This window comes from Cervus canadensis, chromosome 14 (genome assembly GCF_019320065.1).
Source record: "Cervus canadensis isolate Bull #8, Minnesota chromosome 14, ASM1932006v1, whole genome shotgun sequence".
Lineage (NCBI taxonomy): Eukaryota > Metazoa > Chordata > Mammalia > Artiodactyla > Cervidae > Cervus > Cervus canadensis.
The window spans coordinates 22162677-22175164 of NC_057399.1; positions in this window are offsets into that span (position 1 = coordinate 22162677).

Consider the following 12488-nt stretch of genomic DNA (forward strand, 5'->3'; position numbering starts at 1 on the left):
TCTGCCTGCCAAGTAGGAGATGCAAGAGCTATGAGTTCAATCCTTGGGTCAGAAAGATCCTCTGCAGTAGGAAACGACAACCTGCTCCAGCATTCTTGCCTGGAAAATTCCATGAACAGAGGAGCCTGGTAGGCTACAGTCTGTGGGGTCACAAAGAGTCGGACACGACTAAGCACACAGCACAGATTTTGTTTGCTCATCATGCTTTCCAGCTACTTCTAAATAATCAATGAATGCGCAAATATAAACTAGTATTTATCACATTATTTGTTGTTTTCAACCTGATACTTCCCAATTGTTTTATGATACCTTTTCCCCCCCTCCTTCCTCAGTTTGAACTAATACATTTTGGAACACTCTATTTATTTTTCTTCTATTGCCATGTTTGTTGCACATCCTTGCACTACTCTTTTATTAATTCCCCCCAAAAATAAACATGTATCCTTGGATTATTGGGATGAACATAAATTAGTTCCCTTACCATAATCCAGCAAATACTAAGACTTTACGACACTGAACTCTATGAAGCTTCCTCAACCCTCCAGCTGCCATTAGTGTTATTACTGTCATGTATTTAAATTCTACATATATTTTACTGTCTTTAAAATATCATTATTACTTTGTATAGTCAGTATTCTTTTAGCTGTGCCCCAAATTTAGCCTATATAATTTTCCCTATATTGCTGTGTTTCCCTTTGGAATAATTTTCCTTCTGCCTGAAGGACTACTTTTAGCATGCCTTTTCATGTAGGCTGCTTGATTAATGTGTTTAGTCTTTGATGATCAAGAAATCTCTACGTTGTTTTACTTTTGAAAAATATTTTCACTGGTTGCCAGGTTTTTTTTCACATCATATTTATATCATTCTATTATCTTCTGTCTTGTGTCTTTTCTGTTGAAGATTCATTTTTTAGCTGCATGGTTGTTCCTTTGAAAATAAAGTACCCTTCTTTCAGGATCCTTTTGTGATTTAATTTTTGTCTTTGGTTTTCAGCTTTTTTACAGTAATGTATGCTGGTGTGGTTTTCTTCTCATTACCCTGTCTGCAGTTTGGAACATCTCTTGAATCTATGGCTTGATATCTTTCATCAACTGGAAAATTTTTGACATTTACTCTTCAATATTGCTCTTGCCTCCTTCTGAAAGGAGATGATACTATACACATGTGAGAGTTTTTTGTTGTGTCCCAAATGTCCTTTTCACTCTTACATGAATTTTCTATTCTTTCTGCCCTTCAGGCTTCCATTATGGTATTTTATACTTAGCTTCGAGTTAACTAGTTCTTTCCTCAGCTGTGTCCGGTCTTCATGCTTGTTGTTAAACCTATCTACTTAGTTCTTTGTTTCAGTCATTATATTTTTTTCAATCCTTGAGTTTCTATTTGGTTCATTATTATAGATTCCTGTTATCTGGTTAAATCTTCCAACTTGTCATGTGTTTTCTTGAAAATATGAATATATGGTTAAAGTCCATGTCGGATAATTCCAGCATCTGGGTCATCTGTTAGTTTTATATATTGTTTATTTACTCTCTAGGAATTTTAAAATTGAAATTTTGGACACAGTCTGTAATTATAGTCTCTGGATGGTATAAATGCTACTTTTTATAGTGGTGTTTATCTTTCTCTGTTTCAGAAAAGGTTATAATGGACAAAGAAAACAGATGTGAAGATAATTTTGAAGACTCGAGTTTGAAAAAAAATTGTCGAAAGGCATGCACACAGGCCAAATGATTCAGGGCATTTTCCATTAAGATTAAAGAATTTCCTGTGTGTTCCCACTTTCCAAATATCAAAATTGTTACTGGTGCATTGCTGCATGTTTATAATATCACTAAAAACACTACTTTGTTTTCAACTCACTCACCAAAGTCACACTGTTATCAATACAAAATGCTGTTTTATCTCTTCTCTAGCTTAAAGGAGTACATGGGAATCTGCATTTTGCTTTTTAAGATGTGAGACCTCATCCTTGGTCCTTACTACCGCATTTCTTTCCTTAAAGAATACACAGCTAACTATAGCTACTTTAGGGACCAAGATTGCAATCACAATACCCCTCCCTTAAAATCAATCCACATATATGCCATGAGGTCTCCCTGTTTGAATGTCTGGCAGACCTGAAGCCTGACAGCATTTTGATAAATGATGCACATACATAATTTGAAAATCTAAACTGCACTGGCAGAGATCAGGAGATGTTTGTGCTAATGAAAGCATGATATTTTGGATCAAAGCAGGCAAGGGAGTCCTAATTCTCTCTGATGAGCAGGGCTGCAGAATCTGTTTAGTGAATGAAAAGAGAGGTTGATGCAACTTGAGCTTTTTAAATAAGGGCAAAGTGCTTTATCAATTCAAACCAATTTCAAAATGTCCATCCTCCTCTCTGTAGGGACATTGGGAGTAAAGGCAAGAAATCAACAGGCTTTTAAAAAACTCAAAGCAAGTATATTTTAATTCCCTAGTGGTACGCTTACAATCTCAGTCAACTGGTAGAAAAATCTGAAGAAAGAAAAAGCTTTATGTTTTATTTGAATGTAAATTTTGTTCACATCAACAGTCAGGACTTGGGAGAGAAAAGAATATATGAGAGTAGATAGAGGGTGGGAATAAACTGTGAGAAAAGAAATAAGAATGAGAAATAAGAAATAAGAAAGAAATTAAAAACTTTTCAGGGAACTGGGAGAGGTAGACACATGTCTTTAATAGAGTGATGACTAATAGTTGTTCCGTATTTAGTGGGACATATTTCAAATTATTCAGTCTGTGATAGAGGAAAAGTTGGGCTGGAGAATAAAGATAGAAAAAGGAAGAGTAGAAAAGGAAGTAGAAAAAGGAAGAATAAGGGAAAAAAAAAAAAGAAGAGGACAAGGGTTGTGGAAACTTTCATTTTTTATTTGGCTGTGCTTATTGACTTCGGTGAAGGGCAGTGGATTACTTTGGATTGGATTAATTCCCTGGTTTTCTGAGGAGTAGTACCTAGGTTTTTGTTTGTTTGTTTGTATTTTGCCAATTCAGTCTGAAGAGTGTCCTCACAATGGCACCTAAGTTACCAGTCCCTGTCCTTGACCAGTTTGATCTACCATGGGAAAAGGAAGTGATGGGCTTTTCTGAGTAAGCTTATGTACGACATTTAAATATGAAGCCAATATTACAGGGCAATGTTCACGATCCCCAAATAAAAGTTTCACAAAGGACTTTGTTTCCCTTTACTACAAAGTAAACGCATAATCATTTATCAAGTTGTTTTATGAGTTTTTTTTTTTTAAAAGACATTGGTAAAATTAATATTGTTCATTTGGGAATTATTTAAACAATAATAAAATCAGCATTATTAAAAAGGGCTTCCCAGGTGGCTCAGTGGTAAAAGATCCACCTGCAATGCAGGAGATACAGGTTTGATCTTTGGGTCGGGAAGATCCCCTGGAGAAGGAAATGGTAACCCACTCTAGTATTTTTGCCTGGAGAATTCCATAGACAGTGGAGCCTGGCAGGCTATAGTCCAAAGAGTCAGACATGACTTAGTGACAAACAGCGGCAGCACTATCTTAAAAAGGGATGAAAAATTTCAAACCCTGATGAATTTACAAAACGTATGATACATTCAAGTGATTTTTTTTTTATTTGACGAGTTTGTTACCATTCAAAGTGTAGTGGAAATAGGAACAAAAATTGTTTTTTAGAAGAATAAATTTTTGCTGGTCACAAGTCTCAAAGGGATATGCCATCAAAAGTAGAGCAAAAAAGTATGGCATTGAACATAATCAGCTATGTTATATCTTAACACATGCGCAGGGGTATCCCCAGAGAGGGCTAGAGAGATTTCATGTATTTAAACTCAAGGTAAGTTGATAAACAGTTGTAGGGAATTTACTTAGATCTCTTGTATCTGGTATCTTTTCTTCTGGAAGTACTGGTGGGATATAAGTGAAATGGGTAAGTGGAGGAGTTCAGGGCACAAGGCAAGAGTTCTTTCCCCCCTCTCCAAGGTGTGGGTGGCATTCATTTCCTATTCCCACAGATTTAAAAATGGGAGAACAAGGTCCAGCAGAGGGCGCAGTGCTGGAGTCAGGCGTGCTGGACCTCAGAGAACCTGATCACATTAAGGAGATTAAAGGGGCCAACACCTTCCCTTACCTAGGTCGCTAATTGCAGACCACCAAATAAATATTTTAACATCAAGCCCATTGAGCTCAAAATTAACTATACAAATCCAACATACTCATCTGCCTTAACAGTTGCTATTTAATTAATTTTTAAAATTAAATTAGAGCATGTATGAATGAAAAGTTATCAGGGAAATATCATTAAGCTATTAATTTTTTCATAGTTGCCTTCAATCAAGAATAGTTTATTACATTATATCTCACTTTCTCATGTTACCTGTCTCTAGAATCAATTTATTTCCTGGCTTATTCTATGTTTCATTTAAATGTTGAAGTAGCTAGGTCTTTAGTACCCGCCTGGACACTGATATTTTTAGCTTGGTAGGCTACCTCTTATGGGCAATGATAGATCCTTACACTAGCTCTCAGAAAGATCTACAGTCTCCAAAGGAGAACTTTTTTTTCCCCTAAAGAACTTGGCAATAACAAAAAGACAGTAAATGGAAACACTAAAATGCCTAAGGAAAAGGCAGTCACATTTTGATCCTGAGGACTTTGTTGAGTAGGCAATCTTAGTCCTACAAGGATCCATAGAAAAGTGTGGATGACGTTTTTATAAATGAATGAGATGAAACTCAAGGGAGGAAAAAAAGGAATTATTTTTAAAAAGCAGACTTTATGAAGCCATTAATATATTTTCAGGTAGGTTTTGTCATTCATTTAAAAATTTAATGAATATAGATTTAAATAAAACCTACCATTTCACTCACTGATATATTTCAACAGAGATCAAACCTTGAGTAAATTCTATCTCAAAGACAATAAAAATTGCTAAAAGTAAAATGTTAACTAAGAATGTTTCTATAGAGTGTTCTAAGATATACATAAGCCTGAAAAAAATCATTACTCTATATAATTTTGCCATAAAATTTACAAGAATATTACAAAAGGAATACTTAAAAAATTTTTTTTGCCATACCCCACAGCATGCCAGGGATTGAACCCATGTTCCCTGCAATGGAAGTGTGGTGTCTTAACCACTGGACCACCAGGGAAGCCCCAAGAACTAATTTAAAGCCAAAAAGTTAAGCAAATTAAATAAAAAACAAAACTTGACTTCCTTGATATGTTCTCATGAACCACATTAAAATTATTTTTAATAAACTGTTCTTTAGAGAAGTTTTAGGCTTACAGAAAAAGTGAGTAGATAGTACAGAGTTCTCATATGTCTGTCTTCCATTCTCATAACAATTTCCTTGTTCAATAACAGCTTACATTGTGTGGTAATTTTCTTTACAACTAATGAACCAATATTAATATCTTATTAATGAACTAAAATCCATAGTTTACATTAGGGTTCCTCTTTGTGTTGCACATTCTATGGGTTTTAACAGGTGTGTGATTACATATATTCATTATTAAAGAACAGTTGCACTATCCTAAAAATCATACAAACAGTTTCACTATCCTGAAAAGCCACTTGCCATCAATGCATCTCCTTCTTTTTCCCTGCCTCTGAATTGATGACAACCATTGACCATTTTACTTTGAGAATTTGAAAAAATTGCCCCCAAACTTCAGCAGTCAGCCCCAAACTTCAGCAACCTCCTCCCTGATCAGTCAGCAGCCATCAACACTGAAACAAGATCCTCCACCAGCAAAAAGATAATTATGACGCACCAAAGGCTCAGACAGTAATAGTTAGCAATTCGCTGGTGGCTCAGTGGTAAAGAATCCACCTGCAATGCAGGGGATGCGGCTTTGATCCCTGAGTTGGGAAGACCCCTTGGAGGAGGAAATGGCAACCCACTCCAGTATTCTTGCCTGGGGGATCCCATGGACAGAGGATCCTGGTGGGCTACAGTCCATGGGGTCAAAAAGAGTCAGACATGACTTAGCAACTGAACAACAACAAAAATTTTTTTTTAAATTAAGTAATGTAAGTTTTTTTCCTAGGCATAATGCTATTGCACATGTAGGCTGCACAAGTGCTTAGCAGTTTCAATAGTGTCTCCCTCTTTGTGACCCCGTGGATTGTAGTGCACCAGGCTCCTCAGTGCATGGGATTCTCCAGGTAAGAATACTGGAGTGGGTTGCCATTTCCTCATCCAGGGGATCTTCCAGATCCCGGGATTGAACCCACATCTCCTGTGTCTCCTGCATTACAGGCAGATTCTTTCACCGCTGACTCACTGGGAAAGCCTAGATCACAGAAGAGTATAAAGATAACTTTTATATTCATTGGGAAACCAAAAATTCAAGTGACTCACTTTATCACAATATTGACTTTATTGCAGTGGTCTGGAACCAAACCTACAACATCTCCAATATTTCACAAATTGCCTGTATGTGAAAGCACCCAGCATTCGATTATTATGAGTCTTAATCTGTTTCCTGGCATAACTCCTCTTACCCCATCCTCCCTGCCCATAGTTTACTGAAATTCTAATTGTCAAGGAAAGGCTATTCTGTGGTATAACTGTGTGATCAGGATTCTTTGGGTTGTAAGTGATAGAAGATTCACTCAAGAACTAAAGAAAATAGCACTAGTTTGAGAAAAAAAGGAAATTTGTTGGCTTGTGGCCCGAATGAGCATGGTTGGGTCTAGGACCTCACATAATACCATTTCCATCTTTCAGATCTTCCTTATTATGTATGAACTTCCTTTCAGGCACTCAGGAAGTAGCAACAATAATTACTAGACATCCTAGCCTACCTTCTACCATCTGAGTGAACTCAATCAAATAGAGTATCTCTTCTAACAGTTTAGCAAAAGTCCCAGGTCTGATATCAGCTGACTTGGCTTGTACTGTGTTCCCATCCTTAAACCCCTGATATGGGGCTGAATGGCAGGTCTGGAGTGTGCCCCTGGAGATCTTGAAGAGAGTCAGCCCTGGTGGAATTATGTGGGAGAAGAGTCTCACCAAATGAAATCTGAGTTTGGCAGACAAAAGAGCCCAAGGATATTATACATTCCTGTAGGGACTCCTTTTGTAACCCTTTCTGAGGAACAGTGCAGGAGAGTAAAACAATCATAGCTACTTCCACTTGCTCTTCCCTGAGAGGAGGGACAGCTCCTGAACCAGCTGCCGCCGCCACGTGATTTATAGAGGAGCCTCCCTGGTGACAGAGAGGAGCTGCCACCGCCTGGTCCAGTCCCACCCCGTTTCCCCGAATTTCCACTTGGAGTTCTCTGGCACTAGTGGTAAAGAATCTGCTTGCCAATGCAGGAGACTAAGAGATGTGGTTTCGATCCCTGTGTCTGGAAGATCCCCTGGAGGAGGGTATGGCAACCCACTCCAGTATTCTTGCCTGGAGAATCCCATGGACAGAGGAGCCTGGCAGGCTATATAGTCCATAGTCTCGTCAAGAGTTGGACACGACTGAAGTGACAGGACCCGTAAGTAGAGGTGATGTTTGTAAATCACGGCAAGACCATTAACTATGCATGAATTAAACAGGGATTTTTTTGTTGGTTTGTTTTGCATTATAAGAATGCCAGAGGTTAGTCAGCCAGTACAGTGTCTCCATGATTCTATCAGGAATATAAGTGTCTTCTCTCTGTTCCCAGGAATTACAGGATTCTGTGTAGTTTTTGTCCTCACACTTTTCCCCTGGAGACCTCAAAAAATTTTCTCTACCTCCTGCATTACATCAGGAACAAGTGGAAAGCAGAGGGCAAAAGGTGCATTCCATCTCACTGTCCTCCCCGAGCGAGAGAAAAGGGGCCTTGGCAGTGAGGAACTGGCCTGGTGCTATCAATGGGTCTTGGTGTTGCTAGGAGCTGGTCTGGCACTCACAGCTAGGCCTTGGCAACTGACGGGAGGGCACTAGACATACCAGAATTATAGAATGGACAGGATTGCAGGGAAAAGGAGTGAAAATAAAACCTTTGACGATTCACAGGTTTGGCTGGATTTGACCTTACTCTACAGTATGCTACCCAAGTGGACCACTGTAAATATGACTGAAAAAAATTAAATTAACTCTGTCTGGATTATGTAAATACTCTTAGAGAAAGCAAACTGAGAGAGCAAATGGCAAAACTGTGAAATACAGTTATATTTGCAAACATGAGAACCTCGTTTTGACATTTTTCTTAAATAACCAAGATTTATTCTTTAAAAATCTAAATAACACAAGTGATACATAAACACATATGCATTATGAAAAATTCAAATAATATAAAGTGTATGGGGTAAAAATTACAATCCCCTCTCCCCTCCTCCACAATCCTCTCCTTTCATTAGCAGGAACCACTGCTAAAATATTAGTGAATTTATTAGAAAACATTTCACTTTACATTCATACTCATAAATTTTAGATGTGAGATCAAGATGGTGGAGTAAGAGGACGTGGAGTTCACTTCCATCACTAACACATCAAAAATACAGTTACATGTGGGATAATTCTCAGGCTGCTTCCCTAGGCTTAGCGGTAAAGAATCTGCCTTATCTGCAGGAGCCTCAGGTGACGCAAGTTCAATTCCTGGGTTGGGAAGATCCCCTGGTAGGAGGAGATGACAACCCATTCCAGTATTCTTGCCTGGAGAATCCCATGGACAGAGGAGCCTGGCGGGCTGCAGTCCATGGGGTCGCAAAGAGTTTTACACAACCTTAGTGTGCACCCACACGGGTGGAGTAATTCTCACGGAAAACCAACTGCAACCTGGCAGAAGGATTCCTGTATAACCAAAGCTGTGAGAAAGTTACACACGTAATGGAGTAAGGAGGGAGGAAGAGTGATCGGGTTGGGACCTGTGCTCCTAGGAGGGGTGCTTAGACGCTCCGTCGGGTCGGACTCTGCAACCCTATGAACTGTGTAGCCCGCCAGCCTCCTCTGTCCATGGAATTCTCCAGGCAAGAATACTGGAGTGGGTTGCCATTCCCTTCTCAAGGGGATCTTTCTGACCTAGGGATTGCCCAGGTGGATTCTTCACCATCTGAGCTACCAGGAAGATCCCCTCCCCCAGGAGAATCAGAGGGAAAGGGAAATTACATGAGCTAACACTTGACCTGGACGGTGAGTGGGTTGAGTCACAGCGTAAGCATCCCGATCTTGGGGTCCTATCTGTAGATGTCAAGCACCTTTGGCCGCTTGGAGAACTGCTGGGACAGACAGAAAGGCTGAAGAAGCCCAGGTTCCATTCATGAGGAGCGCATGGTGCTGGCCTGTCACCAGCCAGGGTAGAGAGAGGTCAGCCCTAAAGGCTGCCGCCTTGCAGTGCTCCCCATCCCTGGCCGAGCACACCGCCGGCCCTGCTCACTCTACGCCACAGCTTGGTGCTAGACCTAGGGCAAACAGGATCTGAGAAAAGACTCAGTCAAGGAGCACAGAGGCCACTCAGGGGCCCAGGGGATAGCCCGGGAGGAGCAGTCGCAACCCCTCACTGGCTCAAACAGAATCACAGAAGCAGCCCAGACTTCTGATGGTAGCGCCGCGGCGGGAATTGCCACGATTCCCCGGCTGTACTCCCAGGCCCGGCCAATCCAACTCTCCAGCCCCACCCTCTGATTGCCACAGCCTAGCCCTAGATCCGGGGTGAAGATGCGACCACGGGCTGCTTGTGCCTGGAGTCTATCTACACAGATGGAGCATGCGGTTTGTGTAAGTGAGGAAGCCCCACTTGCTTCAGCACTCTGCTCCTTTGGGGCAAAGGCCCCAGTGCAGAGAAACTCACACACTTAACGAGAACAGACCCACCTTGAACCCACCATCCCTGACGCCTGTGAGGGTGGTGACAGCCCCTGAGCAGAGAGGAGGTGCCCCCTCACACCGTATGCAACCTTTAGCCCTTCTATTAACAGCCACACCCTCTACCAAGGTGACATTAATCATTTGACTTTAGGCTTGGCGCAGAATCCGAACTGTATTATTTGATGTGCTGTAGAGAGGAATCTGATCTATCTTTGCCTACACGATGTATGGAATCAGAATGTGTGGGTTCATTTTCTAGCTCTGCCCTTTGCTTGTAGTTCTAAATTACTAGACTCTCGGTGCGTCAGTTTCATCATCACAAAATGTGGATAACAATTAGAATAATGCCCGGATTACTGTAAGGCTTTCTTACTATATGCTAGTCCCCCAAACACACACACCAAACAGTAACAAGTCCAACCTCTTCTCTAGAGAGTTGATACCCCACATTTACTACAATTTACTTATGCAAATGGGTCTGTTTTTGGACCCTACTCTCATCCCGTCATCTTTGTGTCTATTCCCTCTGTTTTGGTTCCTATGAGTTTAACGTATGTTTATCATAAGGTTTAATATGTTACCATAAGCATACACTTGGATGATTGATTTTAATAGAAGTAAGAGAGGCTATAATGAGGAATTTTGGAATGAATGCACCATGTGAAAAATGGGGAGAACATATTATTCGTTCTCAAACTGGGTGTAATAGACTGTGTGTGAGCCCAATGGACAGTCTCCTCATTTCTATGGAGCATAATTTGGCTTTTTGTGCATTGAAGAGTGAAAAGAATTTGCCCCTGTTTTAACAACTTGAGGTTCATGCACCAGGAAGGTCTGATATACTGAAGGGCATTCACAGATGGGCAACAGAAAGGTGTGATCCTAAAGTACATAGAGTTATGGGCAATGGAAGAGGCTGGGAGAAAGAACTTAAAAGGACTGTTTAGGAGCCCAAATGTACACAAAGAGTAACAAAAATAACTTCATGGGACTTGGGAGAGATAGACAGTGAAATCAAAGTTTTTTGTTTTTTTTTTTTTTGAAATCAAAGTTTTAATAGTTATTGAACTTCTTGGTTCCCATTGTCTGGTATCTTCTAAAGCTTTTAGCTTACTGGAATAACTGATCATTTACTGCCAGTGTTCCTTTTAATTTTAACTGTCCACTGCAAGTTAAATATGAAGAAAGAAAAAATAGCCTATTAAAGGGAAGATGCTTATTAAAATGATTCACCTAATGCCAAATGATAGCAATAGAATTTGGGTAGTGAAGAAAATCTGAAGTGAAAATGTACAAACTGAAGCAAAAATAGTCAGATAAAATGTAAAAGGTACTTAATTGTCCCAAATGATCTAGAGAATGATGTCATCAAACTTAGAAATAATATCATAAAAAGTAGTATCATAAAGCTTGTTGTGTTTTTTTTTTAAGTTACACTACATATGCCTTGATTTAATTTCATTTCTCTTGAAAAAAATTTATCATTGCAATACTATTTATGACTACTGTAACTGAAATATACTTTAGAGAGTCAGATACTTTCTGTTGAACCTTTTGTGTTGAAAATGAACAAGTGATCATAAGATCTCACCAAACCCTTCCATACATCCTTCCCTGTGCATTACAATGATTTCTTGCCACTATTCCTTTTTTCTTTGTACTTTTTGTAGTACTTCTTGATATTTTTCTTCCCATATCAAAATATACAAATTATACTTATCTGTAAAAGTACATTTCTAATATGAAAGTGAAAGTTGCTCAGTCATGTCTGACTCTTTGTGACCCCATGGACTATACAGTCCATGGAATTCTCCAGGCCAGAATACTGGGGGATCTTACCAACCCAGGGATCGAACCCAGGTCTCCAGCATTGCAGGCAGAGTCTTTACCAGCTGAGCCACAAGGAAAGCCCATTTCTAACATAATCTCTACTGAATTCAGCTAAAATATATTGAACATTTATGTTAGATTCTATGGCAAGTATATCATCTCATTTAATTTTATCACAAGATATTACTATTCTTATTACTCGTTAATATTCTTCCAACACATTCATGTAAATGTGCCTCTTAAAAAAACTGAGGTATAAGTTATTTATTTCATCTTGGTATCTTCTCATAGTTCTTTGGGAAAGGTAGATGCTCAATCAATGTAGATACACAAATGAAATATATTAATAACCTATTCAGTGATTCTGTTTCACTTATGCCTGCCCTGCATTGTCATGAAGGATTTGAGGGCTTAAAATTCTTTTCAAAAGAATTTAAAAAGGAAGTAAGAGTAAAGAAGAGAAAAATAAAGTGAATTCACGTGTATTATTGGTTCACGGTAGCCATGAAGTGTGGTCTAGTGGAGTTTGTCAGAGGTCGGTCATGAATTTGGTGTTGAGTCAAAGCAAAAAGAGAGATACAATCATTTATTTACAACACAACCAACATGCATCAGATGAAAATAAGTAAGTTATTGATGAGAAGCTCAGTTCTTACTGGCACAGGACTTGAGAGACATTTTTCTAAGATGTTTTCATAAGGGGGATTCTGTTTGATCTAGTAAATAACATCTTCAACACCATACTTTAAGCACAAGAGATGTGAGTTGCCTTAAAAACCAAACTTATCCTTGGTGCTACTCTCTCAAGAATGATAGGTAAGTTACCATAAAACAGAAATAACTGTATAAGAAATGGA